The 22,733-nt window shown below is 44.6% G+C and overlaps 1 protein-coding gene across 2 annotated transcripts in view; it reads right to left on the bottom strand.

Moving 5' to 3' along the window:
• The window catches only part of TSPAN18 (tetraspanin 18), a 93,047-nt gene that overhangs the window by 39,792 nt on the left and 30,522 nt on the right, over window positions 1-22,733 (bottom strand). The window lies entirely within an intron of this gene.

Raw genomic sequence — 22,733 nt, 5'->3', positions numbered from 1 at the left:
ACATCACTGACTGCCAGAGAGACTGAGCTACACTCACCAGGCAGGAAAAGGAAGCGTCATCCAGGAAACATGGAGCAGATGAAAAGACTGAAGGCAACACTGTACAAATACAAACTAACAAAGTCCAAGCTTCACCACCATCACCAAGGTCTAAACCAGAGGAAGACCACAAAAACCAGCTCCAAGGCAAATAGATTAGACAATTTTAGATTGCAAAGCTGAAACTATTCCATGTATACAGAGCTGCACTCACTATTCTGCTGGTGCAGTCACTGTGTACATACATGACATTACTTATCGTGTACTGATCCTGAGTTACATCCTGTATTATACCCCAGAGCTGCACTAACTATTCTGCTGCTGGTGCAGTCACTGTGTTCATGCATGACATTACTTATCCTGTACTGATCCTGAGTTACATCCTGTATTATACCCCAGAGCTGCACTCACTATTCTGCTGCTGGTGTAGTCACTGTGTACATACATGACATTACTTATCCTGTACTGATCCTGAGTTACATCCTGTATTATGCCCCAGAGCTGCACTCACTATTCTGCTGCTGGTGCAGTCACTGTGTACATACATGACATTACTTATCCTGTACTGATCCGGAGTTACATCCTGTATTATACTCCAGAGCTGCACTCGCTATTCTGCTGCTGGTGCAGTCACTGTGTACATACATGACATTACTTATCCTGTACTGATCCGGAGTTACATCCTGTATTATACTTCAGAGCTACATGACATTACTTATCCTGTACTGATCCGGAGTTACATCGTGTATTATACTCCAGAGCTGCACTCACTATTCTGCTGCTGGTGCAGTCACTGTGTACATACATGACATTACTTATCCTGTACTGATCCTGAGTTACATCCTGTATTATACTTCAGAGCTACACTCACTATTCTGCTGGTGCAGTCACTGTGTACATACATGACATTACTTATCCTGTACTGATCCTGAGTTACATCCTGTATTATACCCCAGAGCTGCACTCACTATTCTGCTGCTGGTGCAGTCACTGTACATACATGACATTACTTATCCTGTACTGATCCGGAGTTACATCCTGTATTATACTCCAGAGCTGCACTCACTATTCTGCAGTCATAAATGTGGTGCAAACTAGGAGCACACACCAACATGCCCACGTAGGCGCACAGTTTTCAATTGTGTGGGACAAAATGCAACTGAGCCAATTGTGGTGCATAAACATAATAATAATAATAATGATAAATATTATAATGTGGAAGTTTCAAAGACACTTTTTTATGCAAACATAGGCAAAAATCTGGCATGGCCATAATAATATATACTGGTCACACAAACTCTATCATCTTTTTGAGATCTGTTGTATAAAGTCATTTTCATGACAGACTGAACATTGTAATTCTTAAATTTCTTTGAAAAAAACCCTCAATTTTCACCAGTGGATGGAGTGACGTGCGGCGTTGCCTGCGCCGGGCTCCGTATTATCATCTGTCATCTCCTAAATATGAAGGCGTTGTGTTGTGTAGACGTTTGTGTCAAAATCTGAAATGAGTTCTGCCAAATTTCGATGAATTCTGACCCTTTCCAGATCTAATCACAACCCGTACGAAAATAATGGCTGGCGGATGTCACGTTACAAGACTGGCGCCGCCATCGCTGGGTTTAGCACATTCTATGATATGACATTACAGTCACCAGCGGCTGCACGCCATCAAAGACACCCTGACAATGGGAGAACACAATGACAACCTTGTTCAAACCTGAGCAGCTTAAAGGGAACCTGTCAGCAGGCGTGACCATACAGACTGCAGCCAGTGTTAGGTATTGCCCCTGGAAAGATGGGAATTCATACTAGTGTGTATGTTGTTTGTAGCAGCAGGACTGTGAAAAATAGATTTATATTCCAGGATTGTGCCTTCCTCATGTGCACTGGGGGTGTGTCTTCACACTGCTGTGCTCTGAGCTCTCTGCAACCAAGGAGCTTCCTAGTTAAACCCCAGTAGAGATGAAGATCAGACAATGGGGTTTCAACTTGCACAATCCCATTATTTTCTTCAGGGATTAGCCCAAGTTTTTTCTCCTCTACCCATTCAAAGACATGCATGCTCAGCGAGGTGAAGAGTGCATGTGCATACGAATTGGTGTTTTAGGGTTTCACGTCATCCAACAGCCATATAAAGTGCAGACTCTATAAGAGCCCTGGCACCTATCCATATCCGTCTAATTCTAACAGCAATTCTGTGCAAGTTGGCTATCCAATTTGTCCAAAAAAACCTAAAAAAATGTAACTTTTTGGGGGGGCCATGAAATAAGACACCACTAATTTCAATAATGAAGAGGTCATAACAAACATATGGATTTCCCTTGAAAAATAAATAAAACATTGTTTTGGGTCTTGGGATGGACATCACCCATGAAAGATCTTCCCAAGAAAATTGCAGGGTGTATCCATTATTGATGTGGAAGGTGCTGGACGGCCTCCATCTGGGGGATAGAAATGTCTGCCATAGCTAGGAGACTTCTTTGTAGGCTTCCTATCCATAGCTATCATCCAAGAACATGGGGGTCATTTACTAAGGGCCCGAATCGCGTTTTTCCGGCGGGTTACCCGAATATTTCCGATTTGCGCCGATTTTCCCTGAATTGCCCCGGGTTTTTGGCGCACGCGATCGGAATGTGAAGCATCGGCGCCGGCATGCACGCGACGGAAATCGTGGGGGGGGGTGGCCGTAAAAAAACCCGACGGATTCGGAAAAACCGCCGCATTTTTTTTTTAAAAAGTGTCGCTTGACATGTACTTACTTGCACCCAGGGTAGGATGGTGAACTTCAGTGAACTCCGACGGACTTCAGCGCAGCAGCGACACCTAGTGGACAACGGGTGCACGACCTTAGTGAATCGCCGGAAGACCCGAATCCTCGACGGAGAACGCGCCGCTGGATCGCGACAGGACCGGGTAAGTAAATATGCCCCAATGTGTCTGAGTTGGGTTACTGTGGACTGAAATGGGTTACACCAAGATGGTCCTCAATTTGAGATATCAACCCAACCTTCCTTGTTCCACCAGTACAGACCAATACACAGTTTATGGAATGAGGCTCTTGGGCGTTGGGTTTGGCATCACCCATGTTAGATCTTACCTACAGGATCCCAAAACATAGGAACAGAAATCAAGAATATCGATGGGGAGGTTTGGGGAGGTCTTCCAGAGGGGACATATCCAAAGCCACCCCCAAGTGACTGTGTTATTGGCAACTGGTAATGATTTCGACCAAAATAACCCAGAGTCCTATCAACCCCTGCTTCTTCCCCCAATACAGACCCGTGCAGACCAGTACTTGGTTTGTGGTTCCCTGGGAGAGAATAGTATGAAAATATTCCCCATCCCACAAACCCTGGTGGAAGTTCTGGGAGATATTTTGGCTCCAGCTGCTGGGTTCTGCCCTGGTCTGCTCCATACGTTCCGTGTAACTAATAGTCTGGATATTTCTTTATCTGTCTATTCCAATTGCATCCAGATGCCGGCAGGAATGTTATTACCTTCCCGTAATCTCCTTTTGCGTTAAGCCTTTAAATGCATTTATATAACAGCTTATCCTCGGACCGCTCCAGACCCCGGGGAGACGTCCCTCTGCTGGCAGGACGCCAAGTCCAATTTCAAACCCAAAGACAAATGAGTACAATTAGATGTATCTCCTGATGCGAACCTGAAACAGTGCGAATTGTTGGACATGCACGGTGATGTCACCTTGGAGAGGATGTCTACAAGATGGTGGTGGTGACCTTCAGGATGGATTAGTCATGAAGCTTTTCATACAGTGGTCATTGGGTGGGATATCTTTGGTGTACAACAGCTTTGGGCACTGGACCTGAACTAGTGGTGACCAAGACCTTGAGATGCTCCTCTCATCTTGAGCGCTTTACCGACACACTGAGGTCTCGGATCTGATACTCCTGCTATTATCCGTCCTTCTATTCCGGAGAACCATGGTTAGATACCTTCAAATGCTCTACTACTACCAAAGAAGCACCTGGTGTTCGTACTTAGAGTGGCCAGAAGAAGACTTCTTGAAACCCGAGCCAAGTAAGCATGTGTACTCAATGGGAAGAGAAAAATAATCTTCTGTAAGACACCTCTAGTGTAGGGTCACCACCCAAGGAACATGATCCTTGCATTAGATGTTTGCTTCCACCAAATGCAGTTGGTTTGCATGACATTTGTCTCACGTGTGGCCACCTTAAAGGGGGTTTCCAGCTTTGTCATACTAATGAATTATCTATTGGTTATCAATATCAGATTGTTTATGGTCTGACATCCGACAGAGACCCCCACAGTTTCACAGAAATCTTCACAGAACAGCTGAGCTGTTACCTAGCTTGACCACTACAGTTAGAAAGGAGCTGTTCTTCCTTGGGTTCACAGTGGCCCTCAGTGGAATCCTGGAGATCTATGGGGGGACCTCCGTGTCAGACCCCCAACCTCCTACCTGATGCTCTATGCCAGTGGTGGCGAACCTATGGCACTGGTGCCAGAGATGGCACTCGGAGACCTCTGTGTGGGCACGCAGGCTGTCTCAGAGTTTGCCAGACATGGCACCTTCCTGCAGTCTCTGGCAGTCCAAGTAGGGCCCTGCTATTTTAAAGTGACCCATCCTGTGCTGCTTGGTCCTGTCCGAAGAGTGAGACGGTGTGGAAAGGGTCAGATTTGAGCTCAAAGATTCTGGTAGCAATAAGTTTGTTACTGCCTAAATTGCCGTGTTGGCACTTTGGGAAAAGCTAGTGGTTTTGGGTCTCATTTTGGGCACTCAATCTCTAAATGGTTCGCCATCACTACTCTATGCTATGGATAATTTATCAATATATTTGAGTTGCCCCTTTAAGAGCTGCACAGAATTATACTCCAAATGCTTGTAGTAGCAGAGGCGGCAGATGACAGATACAAGAATCTAAATTGTATTCAAACAAAGGGAAACAATAAAAAAAAATGACAATAATTGTGGTTGTGTTCATGGATGTGTATGGAGTGCAGCGGACACCCCAGATGTTTCATCAAAAGAATCCATTATGGAGGCAAATCCTCCCCATCTGGACCCGGCTGGCGGAGCGCACAGGATAATCACGATTCTCAGCTCCAGGATTTTACAGTAACATTAACACAACTCAATGGAAACACAACAATTCTGGGGGTGCAATCAGTTCTCTTTTGTTGCACAGATCTGAGAGGCTTCCTCTTACTTTCCCAGGACGTCTTGGGAACGCGGACGGATTCCTGTACTGCCGGTCATAGATACTAATGATAATCAGATGTAACCCTGATCTCTCCCATACATCTCCATCAAACGTTCATCACTATTGTAAAAACACCATCATTCCCATAACACCCCATTCCTGATCCTCGGTACTGGTGAGGGGGGGGGGGGGGTCTAGAATGAACCCAATCGGACTGACTGCAGCCAGTGTTATGCATTATCCCTGGAGAGACCTTGTGTATGTTGGTAGTAGCAGCAGGATGTGTCCTCACACTGCTGTGCTCTGTGCTCTCTCCAGATAATGTTATGTATTGCCCCTGCAAAGATTTGTAATGATACTTTAATGTTGTTCATAGCAGAAGGACAGTGAAATATGGATTTATATTCTAGAATCATGGCTCCTCCAAGTGCACTGGGGTTGTGTCCTCACACTGCTGTGCTCTGTGCTCTCTCCAGATAATGTTATGTATTGCCCCTGCAAAGATTTGTAATGATACTTTAATGTTGTTCATAGCAGAAGGACAGTGAAATATGGATTTATATTCTAGAATCATGGCTCCTCCAAGTGCACTGAGGTTGTGTCCTCACACTGCTGTGCTCTTTACAGATAATGTTATGTGTTGCCCCTGGAAAGATTTGTAATAATACCTTAGTGTTGATAGTAGCAGAAGGACGGTGAAAAATGGATTTATATTCTAGAATTGTGGCTTCTCCAAGTGCACCGAGGTTGTGTCCTCACACTGCTGTGCTCTGTGCTCTCTACAGATAATGTTATGTATTGCCCCTGGAAAGAATTGTAATGAAACTTTATTGTTGTTCATAACAGCAGGACTGTGAAATATGGATTTAAATTCTAGAATCATGGCTTCTCCAAGTGCACTGAGGTTGTGTCCTCACACTGCTGTGCTCTATGCTCTTTACAGATAATGTTATGTGTTGCCCCTGGAAAGATTTGTAATAATACCTTAGTGTTGATAGTAGCAGAATGACGGTGAAATATGGATTTATAGTAAATATGTGTCCTCACACTGCTGTGCTCTGTGCTCTCTGAAATGAGTTGCTCTAAAGCTCCTACTCTGAGTGCCTACTATAGTAATAAAACAGTAGCCTAATTCAGCGTAAACTGAATAAAGTTAATTTATAGTTAAGAGCAGCACAGTGTGAGCATAACACATCCCCTATAAATCCATATATCACAGTCCTGCTGCTACAAACAACATGCACAAAGTTAAGATCGCACATCCCTCCAGTGAACATACACTGTCTGCAGAGAGCACAGAACACAGCAGTGTGAGTACACACTCCAAGTGAACCTGGAAAAGATACAATCCTGGAATGTAAATCCATATATTAGACAATGGGGGTCATTTACTAAGGGCCCGAATCGCGTTTTCCCGACGTGTTACCCGAATATTTCCGATTTGCGCCGATTGTACCTGAATTGCCCCGGGATTGTGTCGCACGCGATCGGATTGTGGCGCATCGGCGCCGGCATGCGCGCGACGGAAATCGGGGGGCGTGGCCGAACGAAAACCCGACGTATTCGGAAAAACCGCCGCATTTAAAGACCGAAAAAGTGTCGCTTGGTGACCGCTTACCTTCACCTGGTCCGAGGTGGTGCATTCCGGCGCGTGGAGATGATTTTCAGCGCAGCAGCGCCACCTGGTGGACGGCGGAGGAACTGCCTTCATGAATCCCGGCCGGACCCGAATCCAGAGCAGAGAACGCGCCGCTGGATCTCGAATGGGCGAGGTAAGTAAATTTGCCCCAATATCTAACCCTGGCTGCAGACTGCACGGTCACACATTCCCTTTAAGGATCCCACTTTACCCTAGTAGCTAGAAACCTCAATCTTTTTGCTGGATTGCACTTTGAGTACAGCAGTGTGATGCATTTTGGGACAAATAATTGTTGATTTAGGATTTCTCAACTGCACAGTCATAGGTCACCAGGGACAGGACTGCAACCACAGACCTCCCAATTGTCCCGGAACTTGGCGCTATCCCACTGTCCTGGGAGGTCGGCCACATGTCCTCTGTGTGAGCCACACTGTCTATGGTATGGTGCCGTTTTGAGGTTTTGCCTTGAAGCATCTGAAACTTATCCGAAATTGACCTTTATATAACAATATCCCCGTATGGGAACACAATAATCTGTAAAAAAATCATTCTTACTGTTCCAAAAATTGTACTTTAAAAAATTTCCTCCTATGTACCATTGTGTAAATGTCACATGACTATTAGAAGTTCCAACCAATAGCAACAACTTCCATTCCTCTCTTGATCATCAGGTTAAGTGTAAATTCAATTTTCTGTGCAGATTCTGTGTGATGATATGTGGAACTCAAATTTTCCTGATTCAGAGCTCCAAAAACCTCTGCATAGACAAGAATGAAATCCTGCCTGCTTAGAGTCACCACTAGGGGGTACATTTGAGCTTTTTGAATACAATGGGGGTCATTTACTAAGGGGCCGATTCGCGTTTTCCCGACGTGTTAACCGAATATTTCCGATTTGTGCTGATTTCCCCTGAATTGCCCCGGGATTTTGGCGCACCCGATCGGATTGCGGCGCATCAGCGCCGGCACGCACGCAACGGAAATCAGGGGGCGTGGCCGAACGAAAACCCGACGGATTTGGAAAAAGCGCCACATTTAAAAAAAAAATGTGTCGCAAAAATTGCACTTACCTTCACTCAGCCCGGCTCGGTGAACTCCAGTGCGTTCCGATGCTCTTCAGCACAGCAGCGCCACCTGGTGGACGGCGGAGGAACTGCCTTAATAAATCCCGGCCGGACCCGAATCCACCGCAGAGAACGCGCCGCTGGATCGCGAATGGACCGGGTAAGTAAATCTGCCCCAGTATCCTTGTTTCTTGTAGTGAGCTCCCTCTAGTGGTGGCAAAACTACAATTATACAGGGGATTTGGAGCAGAAAAAAAGGGTTCTGTAAAATATCCACAAAATATTTTTAACCCCCTCTAATTATCAATTATAATTCGCATTGAAGAACGAACTTACGTAAAACACAAACCCAAATTATCACTGGTAGCAGTGCAGATAGTAACATCTGTATACAATGACTAAAAAAACATTAAGGGTGGGGGGCTGTAATGCGATATGAGTGTGAGTGAGCGCTCCACATGAGACAGATATGACAGGTGATGGAGAAGAGACAGCTGTGGTGGAGCCCCGCACCGGTGCCATCGCTCTCTCTTCTAACAATGATGAGGTCGTAACGAGAGAGGCGCGCGGATAACTCAGGGGGCCGCACAATTATCTCCCCAGACAGCTGCCCACAATTATCTCCGGCACAAGCCATGGATTCACACTCACAATGTCACGATTGTTGGAAAATGTATAGAAAAAAAAAACGGAACGTATCTATAAAGCAGAGATAAAATGTGGCGCGGAGAGGTTGGCGAAAGCAACAACTGATAATGTGTAAGTTCTGTTTCCAAAAGTTTCCTGTTTGGAAGAAGTAGAAAGTATGGAGAGCGCTCACTTATCCAAATGTAAGGAAGATTACGGATACAGGGACAGTGTTTGGAAAACATCACAAGTTACTTTGTATCAGATGTGAGCAATGTATCCAATACAAGGGAAGAGCGTTAGAAGGTAGAAGAAGGGAGTAGGGAGCGTTACAATGTAAAAGAAGGGAGTACTGAGTGTTACAATGTAGAAGAAAGGATTAGGGAGTGTTACAATGTAGAAGAAGGGAGTGTACAATGTAGAAGAAGGGAGTAGGGAGCGTTACAATGTAGAAGAAGGGAGTAGGGGGCATTACAATGTAGAAGAAGGGAATAGGGAGCGTTACAATGTAGAAGAAGGGTGTAGGGAGCGTTACAATGTAGAAGAAGGGAGTAGGGGGCGTTACAATGTAGAAGAAGGGAATAGGGAGCGTTACAATGTAGAAGAAGGGAGTAGGGGGCGTTACAATGTAGAAGAAGGGAATAGGGAGCGTTACAATGTAGAAGAAGGGAATAGGGAGCGTTACAATGTAGAAGAAGGGAGTAGGGGGCATTACAATGTAGAAGAAGGGAATAGGGAGCGTTACAATGTAGAAGAAGGGAGTAGGGGGCGTTACAATGTAGAAGAAGGGAATAGGGAGCGTTACAATGTAGAAGAAGGGAGTAGGGGGCGTTACAATGTAGAAGAAGGGAATAGGGAGCGTTACAATGTAGAAGAAGGGAGTAGGGGGCGTTACAATGTAGAAGAAGGGAATAGGGAGCGTTACAATTTAGAAGAAGGGAGTAGGGAGCGTTACAATGTAGAAGAAGGGAGTAGGGGGCGTTACAATGTAGAAGAAGGGAATAGGGAGCGTTACAATGTAGAAGAAGGGAGTAGGGGGCATTACAATGTAGAAGAAGGGAATAGGGAGCGTTACAATGTAGAAGAAGGGAGTAGGGAGCGTTACAATGTAGAAGAAGGGAGTAGGGGGCGTTACAATGTAGAAGAAGGGAATAGGGAGCGTTACAATGTAGAAGAAGGGAGTAGGGAGCGTTACAATGTAGAAGAAAGGAGTAGAGAGTGTTACAATGTAAAAGAAGGGAGTAGGGAGTGTTACAATGTAGAAGAAGGGAGTAGGGAGTGTTACAATGTAGAAGAAGGGAGTGTTACAATGTAGAAGAAGGGAGTAGGGAGTGTTACAATGTAGAAGAAGGGAGTAGGGAGTGTTACAATGTAGAAGAAAGGAGTAGAGAGTGTTACAATGTAGAAGAAGGGAATAGGGAGCGTTACAATGTAGAAGAAGAGAGTAGGGAGTGTTACAATGTGGAAGTAGAATAATTACTAGGTTGTAATACTAAGTGCTTCACTGTGCTGGCAAAACAGTGTTAAAGGGGTTGTCCCAAGATTAAAGAGAAAGTCCAGGACCTTTTTTGCATCACCCATTATCAGGATAGATCATCCATATCGGAGCGGTGAGGGTCAACGCATTGCATACTGACTTCAAACCTCTACTAGAGAGCTACTAGTCTGCAATACCATTCAAAGCCACTATACATTGTTGGGCGCTATACAAAGTCAACTTCTGCAGACTCTTAAAACAGCTGACAAGTGGATGAAACTGGTGTCGATCTGATGTACAAGTCCAGGAAAAGAATTTATATTATAACTGAGCACAGAATTTCATCAGAGATCGCTTGTCCGGTTTCCTGTTAGTTAAGTAAAAGTAATTAGCTGGGACTTGTTTTCCCTGTAGAGATGTTGGGACCCTCCTCACATCAGCCTTCCTGTAATGGACCCTGGGGGGTCCTAATGGCTGAGACTTCCCCATGTCTTATCCTGAAACAATTCCAGGAGAATGATCTGTAAACAGAAATCGCTGCTATTTTTAACTCTTTAGGTGCACAAGACGCTTTCAATTGTCTTAACAGGAGGGAGGGGACGCAGCGCAGCACATGACCTCAGTATCAAATATTCTGCTGCTGAAATATCTCATCTGTCAGCAGCATTGACCATACACCCAGCATTAGATGTTGTCCTTATAGCTTCTGTAGTCCCCAGGTGTCCTCACACTGCTGTGCTCTGTGCTCTCTGGAGCCAATGTTGAGTATTGTCCTTTTTGTGTGTTGTTAGTACCAGCAGGACTGTGATATATGGTTTCATGTTCCTAGATTGTAACTTCTCCAACTATATACCGGGGGGGTGTCCTCACACTGCTGTGCTCTGTGCTCTCTGGAGCCAACATTGAGTATTGTCCTTTGTCTATGTTGTTAGTAACAGCAGGACTGTGATATATGGTTTCATGTTCCTAGATTGTAGCTTCTCCAACTATAACAGGGCTGTGTCCTCACACTGCTGTGCTCTGTGCTCTCTGGAGCCAACATTGAGTATTGTCCTTTGTCTATGTTGTTAGTAACAGCAGGACTGTGATATATGGTTTCATGTTCCTAGATTGTAACTTCTCCAACTATAACAGGGCTGTGTCCTCACACTGCTGTGCTCTGTGCTCTCTGGAGCCAACATTGAGTATTGTCCTTTGTCTATGTTGTTAGTAGCAGCAGGACTGTGATATATGGTTTCATGTTCCTAGATTGTAACTTCTCCAACTATAACAGGGCTGTGTCCTCACACTGCTGCGCTCTGTGCTCTCTGGAGCCAACATTGAGTATTGTCCTTTGTCTATGTTGTTAGTAGCAGCAGGACTGTGATATATGGTTTTATGTTCCTAGATTGTAGCTTCTCCAACTATAACAGGGCTGTGTCCTCACACTGCTGTGCTCAGCGTTCACAGTAGTGTTGCGTATTGTCCGTGGAGAGATGTGTAATCAGACCTTTGTGTATGTTGTTAGTAGCAGCGGGACCGTTATATATGGATTAATTTTCCAGGATTTTAGCTTCTCCAAGTATACTGGAGGCATGTCCTCACACTGCTGTGCTCTGTGCTCTATGCAGACAGTGATATGAATTTGTAATTTTCAACATATTCTTCTTTTCTTTAAAGGAACTTGTCAGCACATGTGACTATGTAGTCAGGGTTAGGTATTGTTACTGGAGAGATGTGTGAACATATGTTTGTGTATATTGTTAGTAGCAGCAGGACTGTAGAAATGTTGACTATATTGCAGCTGCTCCACTGTGCTCACACTGCTGTGTTCTGTGCGCTCTGCATTGAACTCCTCCACAGTTTTAGCTTGGATATTACAGCATAGATCCCTCTCCAGAATTCTGCGGACTGATCCAAGAGTCACAATAAAATGATTTAAGACCAAACAAGATCGAAAATTCTGCACGGGGGCAGGAAAAGTACATGGGATTTTTTTTTAAAAAACTTTTTGCCCAAAGCCCTATCTTCTTCTCTACCCACCACTGATCCTTCTCCCTATTATATTATACCCTCGTATGACCCCATCCCAGGGGAACTCCAGCTAATTTTTTTTGCCAAAATACAGATGGTCAAATTTCAAGTTCTTGGATCAGCCGAAAAAACATTCCCGGATCTGAGACTGAAAAAATCTGACAATAATTACAGCAGAACAAACAACGAGAGAAAAGAGGAAAGAACCGAATCCAGAGCAAAAGAGAAACATAAGAGCGAGAGTCATCGGACCGTCCTGGATCCAACTGGTTCTGTACTGAAATGTATGAAGAAAGAGGTGTCTTAAAGGGAACCTGTCAGCCAGTGACTATACAGACTACAGCCAGTGTTATGCACTCTCCCAAGAGAGCTGTGTAATCAGACCTTTGTGTATGTTGTTAGTAGCAGCAGGACTGTGATATATGGATTTATATTCCAGGATTGCAGCTTCTCTAACGGCATTGGGAGTGTGTCCTCACACTGCTGTGCTCCCTGCTCTCTGTAGCCAGTGTTATGCCCTATCCCTAGAGAGCTGTGTAATCAGGCCTTTGTGTATGTTGTTAGTAGCAGCAGGACTGTGATATATGGATTTATATTCCAGGATTGCAGCTTCTCTAACTGCATTGGGAGTGTGTCCTCACACTGCTGTGCTCTCTGCTCTCTGTAACCAGTGTTATGCCCTATCCCTAGAGAGCTGTGTAATCAGGCCTTTGTGTATGTTGTTAGTAGCAGCAGGACTGTGATATATGGATTATGTTCCAGGATTGCAGCTTCTCTAAGTGTACTGTGAGTGTGTCCTCACACTGCTGTGCTCTCTGTAGTGTTGGCTCTTGTGAGATGTGTAGTGCTTGTGCATGTATTTATAAAGTGTCTGCTCCAGTTTTGTGTCCAACGAGGCAAAAAAATGTGCACCTAAGGGGGCTGCTAGTGCTGAGTCTTAGTTTGCGCCGCATTTATTACTGACGTGCGCCACAAGAAGGTTAATCATATCTTGTTCCATTCAGGATCTTGGGAAAGTTGGATGACTCCACAGAAGTGTGAGTGGCAGCCATATTGGATAACTGGAAATGTACAGATCAATATTTTTTTTAGTAAAATATCTTACAATAATAAAGCCCACCCTCTATCCCCCACCCAGCACTTAGCCTGGACCGGCAGCAGCCTCTCAGTGCCAGGGCGAGTGCTGGAGCCATATGCCTGGTGCCAGATCAGTGATTAGGCCTCTTCCGTAGTGAGGAATAAGCTGGAGGGGTGGAGGATTTGGAAACACAACAAAGATGTTCCGCTAAGCATTTTCCCTGGACCTGATGACAGCTCTGCTGCTCACACCAAGGAACAATCACCCCCCGACCCACCAATTACTGAGACCCCCCGAGATAGAAGCTTCCAAAGGAATCCTATTCCCTCCAGCACAAGAGGGACCAAGCTGTATCCAGAATAATCTCTTAGATACAGCAGGACACAGGCTTAGCAGAGCCGAGCTCTCCCGGTGTAGCAGTGCTGAGCTCTCCTGGTGTAGCAGAGCTGAACTCTCCCGGTGTAGCAGAGCTGAACTCTCCCGGTGTAGCAGGCTGAACTCTCCCGGTGTAGCAGAGCTGAACTCTCCCGGTGTAGCAGAGCTGAACTCTCCCGGTGTAGCAGGGCTGAGCTCTCCCGGTGTAGCAGTGCTGAGCTCTCCCGGTGTAGCAGAGCTGAAATCTCCCGGTGTAGCAGAGCCGAGCTCTCCCGGTGTAGCAGAGCCGAGCTCTCCCGGTGTAGCAGAGCTGAGATCTCCCGGTGTAGCAGAGCTGAGCTCTCCCGGTGTAGCAGAGCTGAGCTCTCCCGGTGTAGCAGAGCTGAGCTCTCCCGGTGTAGCAGAGCTGAACTCTCCCGGTGTAGCAGGGCTGAACTCTCCCGGTGTAGCAGGGCTGAACTCTCCCGGTGTAGCTGAGCTCTCCTGGTGTAGCAGAGCTGAACTCTCTCGGTGTAGCTGAGCTGAGCTCTCCTGGTGTAGCAGAGCTGAGCTCTGCTCTGTATAGCAGAGCAGTGCATTGTCTGATCATAAAGAGAAAGATTTCATTCAACAACTGCAGAAAGCAATCTTAAAGGGGTGGTCCATTATTTTTTGTATATGGCCTGTCCTCAGCCTGGGCTGTTGATATCCGATTGGTGGTGATCAAAGATCGACCACCATATACATCTGCAATGCGCCAGGGTATGCAGAACAACAGAGAGGTCTTTATTCTCTGCTAGAATCCAATTTGTTCCAATCACCGCCTGCTGCTTAAAGGGGAGTTCCAGTAGTTTATATTTATAACTTTTCCTTATTACAGGTTGTTAATATCTGTCACCAGTCCCTACACAGATCACCTGTTCGGGACCCACATGCAAGAAGCAGATTGCGCCATGCCCTATGTAGTGGCCGGACACTGTAACTACAGGTTTGGCTCAACTTCACTTCGATGGGAGCCAAATCTGCAGTTACAGTACCCTGCCACTCCACAGAGGAAGGAGCCATCAAATTCTAATGTGCCTTTAAATCTAGCACTAAATAGATACAAAAAAGTAGCACTTTGTTACATTGTATCTTTTAGTTTGATAACAGGGAATAATAGAGACTGATTCTGCATGGTCTTTTTAGGTAACATCCCCCGTCTTCTGAGATTACAATGTCTTCCAGATCTTGGATCCCGCACAGAGCAGATTGTGCCAGTAAAAAGCTAACATTACCCTGTATGGCGGCGTCTTCTCCGGTTTTTCGAAAACTGAAAAGAAACACCTAATTAGATTTGCAAAAACCTTCCAGAAACGGCATTAACCTGGAGAGTTTACAGAGAGAGAGTCTAATGTTCTGGGCGACGGCGCCCCCGCCAGCGCATGGAGAGCTCGCACGTACCCAGGCCCCGGGAACAATAGGAAAATTAGTCCTACACGGGGAAAGACACAACTCGGAGAATCCAAAATGACTGGGAAGACAAATCCAGCATGGCCCAGGCTTAATCACCCCCGGTGGGAATTCTGCCAATCACTCACTTCAGGTAGGCATATGCCGAGGCAGCCTGCCCGCAATCCACCTCGGTGTTACCCACAATGCTCTGCTGCTATGTCAAAAAGTAGAAAATGCAAAAACAGATACATTGTATCTGCTATGGGGATATGTCTTCTTAAAGGGGTTTGGAAAATAAGGGATAGGCTATCTTTTCCAGTCCCTTTCCTTTGCCATAGACCCAAACTCTCACCCTGTAGATAGGCTCCAAAAACTCCACCCTGACATGGATAGCCTCCCAAAACCTCACCCTGACATGGATAGCCTCCCAAAACCCCACCCTGATGTGGATAGGCTCCAAAAACCCCACCCTGAAGTGGATAGGCTCCCAAAACTCCTCCCTGAAGTGGATAGGCTCCAAAAACCCCACCCTGAAGTGCATAAGCTCCCAGAACCCCACCCGGAAGTGGATAGCCTCCTAAAACCCCACCTTGAAGTGGATAAGCTCCTAAAACCCAACTTTGTAGTGGATAGCCTCCCAAAACCCCACCCTGAAGTCGATAGGCTCCCAAGACTACATCAGCCAATCACTGGACTCAGCGGTGACCTCTAAGCAGTGACATTACCACTAATTGCATTGGTCATGGGAATCTCACATCTTCCAGTCCTTCTGAAATGGGTAACGAGTAGCTGAGCTCATGGAATGGGGTAACCGATATACCCTCTGATACCCTCTGATGGGGTAACTATAAGGGCACAGGTCTGCATCAAAGCTGTAAACACAAAGGGGGTCATTTACTAAGGGCCCGATTCACGTTTTCCCGACGTGTTACCCGAATATTACCGATTTGCGCCGATTTTCCCTGTATTGCCCCGGGATTGTGGCGCATCGGCGCCGGCGTGCACGCGACGAAAATCGGGGGACGTGGTCGAACAAAAACCCGACGGATTCGGAAAAACCGCCGCATTTAAAAAACAAAAAGTGTCGCGGAGCTTGCACTTACCTTCACCAGGTATAGGCCGGTGTACTTGAGTGCATTTCAACGGACTTCAGCGCAGCAGCGCCACCTGGTGGACGGCGGAGGAAATGCCTTAATGAATCCCGGCCGGACCCGAATCCACCGCAGAGAAGGCGTCGCTGGATCGCGAATGGGCCGGGTAAGTAAATCTGCCCCAATATGGTAAGATCAAGACTTTAAGCAAAGTTGTTCCTGTTTCTATATTCAATACGTTAAAACAATTGACCCATGTGGACCTACCGCTCTTTACTGGAAAGTATTGGGGTGCTGGGGAACAAGAGCGTCCCTTTAAATTGTGCAGAGACATTCAGAGAACTAAAGAGGTGACACTGGACGGAGATTATCAGTATCATCAATCCATAAATATGCATTACAAAGCTGTACACCAAAACGATGGGAGATTGGGGGACCCTGCTGTACCCCAAGTATCTATTTAGATATTCTGTTTACTTGACTGACCACATAAAGGTCTATTGTAAGTATAGACTTCCCTTGCAAAATCCTTCGATCAGTAAACTGCAGAGAGATGAGTGGACCCGATGTTACCATTCGGGTTCAGCCCTTGCAACAATTGGTGCTGAACAACCAATCTGGCAAACTGACGCCCCTAGCTACTAGCCAGGGGGACAGGATCATTCAGCCTCCAATCCGAAAATATGTCTGGGTCGCTATGACCAAACCCAAAACCTGAATGGAAACATCGGGTCCACTGATCTGACCTACATACACTCCGAAAATAGGACGGGAGAGCAGAGTAACACAGGACTATAGGATCAGACTACACAGGGTGTGCTTGTAGTCTGTAACCATGGAGTTCCCTTGTTTTGCCTAAGAGCCATATACACCAAATAGATGTAGCTTCGGCTGTAAATATTGACACATTTGAGCTACTGCTTAATATTGGGGGGCTGGGTAACAAAAGAGCCCCCCATCCTAGTGAGCTAAAGATCAAGCAGAAAGTCAAGATAAATCCTGGTCACCCAATCCTGAGACTCCCTCCTGTAAGATTGATACAAAGTTACAAATTCTTGTTATATGTTGCTATTATTTGTATCTTTGTCCAATGTAGGGGCAACTACTAGTCCTACAAGGAGCACCAGAGAATGCAGCGTAAGAGAGTCCTGGTGGGATATAGGAGAAGGTTTATGACTGTCCCCGAAACATCTTCAAGGGTCTTCATTATATTCACCCAGGAGGATGTTGAGGAATCAGAAATTCAAAGCCAAAAACTAGTTTGGGGATGGAGAACCATGTGGTCCCCTATAGCTTTCCAGTTGGCCACCAATGTCTTAGAAGGTGGTCCACCACAACTGTCCAAGAACATGATGAGATATTATGTAGAGGAGATTGTTCCTTCGACAGATGGAGGGATGTTCTCTGCCAATACCGAGATGATCCCATTGATTTCCTCATCTTGTGTTCATTATTTGGGTTTCATTGGGTGCCAAGAGCAGTGACAGAGGCTGGCGTCTGATGTGGTGCCAGCGCTGGAGCTCCTCCATGGGTGATAGGGGCCAGATTCACTATAGGATTTTAATGGAGCAGATGGAAATTAGTGACTGGAGGAGAAAGAGACAATCAGACCATAGAATAAAGGGTCCTCCTGAGAGGCTCTCATAGACGTCTTCTCCAGGATCCTCAAAGGTGGAGCGACAGCTTGTAGGTGGAGTAACACCACTTAAAGGGGAATTACACAATTAGACTTTGAAGATCAAACATGAGAAAACTTGGAGATTTGTAATTTCCTTTAAAGTCTAATTCTAAGTCTAAATTAAAATTCTAAAGTCTAAAATTTTCTAGAAAAATGATAGATCCCTAAAAGGAAATCTACTATCAAATCCATTATGATAAACTAGGGGCACTTACTCATAGGTCCAGCCATCGGGACTGTGGTATCTTCTTAGAATTCTTATCCCTGGCCTCCTCCCTTCTAAAATCAACTTTTAAAATTATGCTAATGAGCCTGAAGGGCTACTGGAGTGATTCCTAGAGCTTCCCTGTGCTGCAGATTCACAGGCTGTTACAGTGTGCAAAAATCACCCCCCCCCCTCCCACTTTGTGCGGAAATGTCCTGTGTTGCAGTGAGATTACATCAGAAATAGGGTCAGTGTGATACAATGTAACATCCTGTGAAGCTTAAACATAGAGGGGCTCTGGGAAAAGCCCCAGGAGCCTTTCAGGCTCAATAGCATAATTGATTTTAGTAGGAAGGAGCCCATGGATAACAAATATAAAAAAATACCACAGTCCCGGTGCCTGGATCTATGAGTAATGTCCCTGGGATTGTGGTGGTAGATTCCTTTAAGGGAGGGCAATAGGTTGGAGGTAAAGTTGCTTTGTAATTATAGGAGCTTAAAGGGGATGTGCAGAATAAGTCTGGGCAGATACCACTTGTAAATAACAGAACTCCAGAAGAAATGGATCCTCCAAGATGATCTTCTAGTAGATGCCTCTTAAGGATCCTTGTGGGCGGAGCCAAAAGTTGGAGGAGGAGTTACATTGTTACTTTGTAGGATCTTAAAGGGGTTGTACAGAATTAGACATTGGGCTTTATATACCACGATGAAATGAAGACTTGCCCTCAGGTAATTTAGATATCAGGAAAAATATGCAGGATCCAGACGAAGGGAAAGACTCCAGGATATCTAGGGAACGGCACAATACATAGATCTAACAGGTTCTTCACATGGAATATGATAAATCTCATTCCCTTTAAGCAGAGGTGACCACATTGTTGTTGTTGGAAGCCATATTGCTGACTTGTCCCGTGTGCTGACAATTACTCCGCTCTGTATTTGGCTTGGATGGAGCACACACAATACAATGGGCTCTGGTTTAATGTTTGGATTTCCCAAAAAAACAATGTGTCCTCCCGCACTGGAAATGTTGTTTCAGGCGAATCTTCTGCAGGAACCGGCCGGTGGCGCCATGTTTATTTAACCCTCTATGTGCCATAGAGGAGGAAGAGCAGGAAGGAAAGTGCTGAGTGGAGTCCATGCTCCCGCTGACAGACGCCCCGAAAACAAAAGCCCTCATTTCCTCTACAGAAAGCGGAGATATGGAAATACTACGGAACAACCAGCAACTACCGCTACACAGGACAGGAGCGGAGAGATGTGTAACCAGTGATAGATACAGATAGATAGGTAGGGAGATAGATAGATAGATAGATAGATAGGAGATAGATAGATAGATAGATAGGAGATAGATAGATAGATAGGAGATAGATAGATATGGGATAGATATGAGATAGATAGATAGGAGATAGGAGATAGATAGATAGATAGATAGATATGAGATAGATAGGAGATAGATAGATAGATAGATATGAGATAGATAGATATGAGATAGATAGATAGATAGATAGATAGGAGATAGATAGATAGATAGATAGATAGATAGATAGATAGGAGATAGATAGATAGATAGATAGATATGAGATAGATAGATAGGAGATAGATAGATAGATAGATAGATAGATAGATATGAGATGAGATTATCACCCGTGTAGAAGCTGTAATGATGACCTGTACTCATAGAGGCCCCTGATCTGTCTCCCTCTCCCCCCACACACGTTCCCTAATTGCTGCTTTGTTCGCTTCCCTTAATGACTGCGGGGGTCCGGCTGCTGGTGCTGTGGAGGGACAGAAAGCGCCTGCTATTAATTAAACATATCAGCAATTAGTGGCTTTAATAGTCACATGATATTAGATGAGTCCAGAGGAGCAGAATATCAGACATGTGGAAATATCTCAAGAAATAGAGAGGGGGGGCAATAAATATGGAGGAACCTGATAACAAATGCTTAATGTAAATCCTGTATATATGGGCACAGCACAGTACTACTACTCCTATCCTGTATATATGAGCACAGCACAGTACTACTACTCCTATCCTGTATATATGGGCACAGCACAGTACTACTACTCCTATCCTGTACATATGGGCACAGCACAGTACTACTACTCCTATCCTGTATATATGGGCACAGCACAGTACTACTACTCCTATCCTGTATATATGAGCACAGCACAGTACTACTACTCCTATCCTGTATATATGGTCTCTGCACAGTACTACTACTCCTATCCTGTATATACGGGCACAGCACAGTACTACTACTCCTATCCTGTATATATGAGCACAGCACAGTACTACTACTCCTATCCTGTATATATGGTCTCAGCACAGTACTACTACTCCTATCCTGTATATATGGTCTCAGCACAGAACTACTACTCCTATCCTGTATATATGGGCACAGCACAGTACTACTACTCCTATCCTGTATATATGGGCACAGCACAGTACTACTACTCCTATCCTGTATATATGGGCACAGCACAGTACTACTACTCCTATCCTGTATATATGAGCACAGCACAGTACTACTACTCCTATCCTGTATATATGGTCTCAGCACAGTACTACTACTCCTATCCTGTATATATGGACACAGCACAGTACTACTACTCCTATCCTGTATATACGGGCACAGCACAGTACTACTACTCCTATCCTGTATATATGGGCACAGCACAGTACTACTACTCCTATCCTGTATATATGGGCACAGCACAGTACTACTACTCCTATCCTGTATATATGGTCTCAGCACAGTACTATTACTCCTATCCTGTATATATGGTCTCAGCACAGTACTACTACTCCTATCCTGTATATATGGGCACAGTACAGTACTACTACTCCTATCCTGTATATATGGGCACAGTACTACTACTCCTATCCTGTATATATAGGCACAGCACAGTACTACTACTCCTATCCTGTATATATAGGTACAGTACTACTACTCCTATCCTGTATATATGAGCACAGCACAGTACTACTACTCCTATCCTGTATATATGAGCACAGCACAGTACTACTACTCCTATCCTGTATATATGGGCACAGCACAGTACTACTACTCCTATCCTGTATATATGGACACAGCACAGTACTACTACTCCTATCCTGTATATATGGGCACAGTACAGTACTACTACTCCTATCCTGTATATATGGGCACAGCACAGTACTACTCCTCCTATCCTGTATATATAGGCACAGCACAGTACTACTACTCCTATCCTGTATATATGGGCACAGCACAGTACTACTACTCCTATCCTGTATATATGAGCACAGCACAGTACTACTACTCCTATCCTGTATATATGGGCACAGCACTGTACTATTACTCCTATCCTGTATATATGGTCTCAGCACAGTACTACTACTCCTATCCTGTATATATGGTCTCAGCACAGTACTACTACTCCTATCCTGTATATATGGGCACAGCACAGTACTACTACTCCTATCCTGTAGATATGGGCCCAGCACAGTACTACTACTCCTATCCTGTAGATATGGGCCCAGCACAGTACTACTACTCCTATCCTGTATATATGGGCACAGCACAGTACTACTACTCCTATCCTGTATATATGGGCACAGCACAGTACTACTACTCCTATCCTGTATATATGGTCTCAGCACAGTACTACTACTCCTATCCTGTATATATGATCTCAGCACAGTACTACTACTCCTATCCTGTATATATGGTCTCAGCACAGTACTACTACTCCTATCCTGTATATATGGTCTCAGCACAGTACTACTACTCCTATCCTGTATATATGGGCACAGCACAGTACTACTACTCCTATCCTGTATATATGGGCACAGCACAGTACTACTACTCCTATCCTGTATATATGGTCTCAGCACAGTACTACTACTCCTATCCTGTATATATGGGCACAGCACAGTACTACTACTCCTATCCTGTAGATATGGGCCCAGCACAGTACTACTACTCCTATCCTGTATATATGGGCACTGCACAGTACTACTACTCCTATCCTGAATATATGGGCACTGCACAGTACTACTACTCCTATCCTGTATATAGGGGCACAGCACAGTACTACTACTCCTATCCTGTATATATGGGCTCTGCACAGTACTACTACTACTCCTATCCTGTATATATGGGCACAGCGCAGTACTACTACTCCTATCCTGTATATATGGGCACAGCACAGTACTACTACTCCTATCCTGTATATATGTGCATGTGAGTTAAATATGAGTGCCAGGATTTCTTATTTAATACATTTAAAAAAAATCTCTACATTTCTGTTTTCAGCAATATTGGGTAGAAAATGCACATTAATAAGCAAAAAAAATTTTTTTTGATCTTACCAATTGGCTGCAGTGAAACTGAAAACTTTAAAGGGATACTGAATATTTTCTGTAACCACTGTAGATAAATATGTGGATAGATAAGTGATAAGAGATGATAGATAGATATAAGATAGATAGATAGATAGATAGATAGATAGATAGATAGATAGATAGATAGGAGATAGATAGATAGGAGATAGATAGATAGATAGATAGATAGATAGATAGATAGATAGATAGATAGATACAAGATAGATAGGAGATAGATAGATAGGAGATAGATAGATAGATAGATAGATAGATAGGAGATAGATAGATAGATAGGAGATAGATAGATAGATAGATAGATACAAGATAGATAGATAGATAGATAGATAGGAGATAGATAGATAGATAGATAGATAGGAGATAGATAGATAGATAGGAGATAGATAGATAGATAGATAGATAGATAGATAGGAGATAGATAGATAGATAGGAGATGGATAGAGAGATAGATAGATA

Source organism: Engystomops pustulosus, chromosome 7, assembly GCF_040894005.1.
Source record: "Engystomops pustulosus chromosome 7, aEngPut4.maternal, whole genome shotgun sequence".
In the NCBI taxonomy this organism is placed as follows: domain Eukaryota; kingdom Metazoa; phylum Chordata; class Amphibia; order Anura; family Leptodactylidae; genus Engystomops; species Engystomops pustulosus.
The sequence above is the reverse complement of the archived record's forward strand: the minus strand, read 5'-3'. Positions and strand labels throughout refer to the sequence as shown.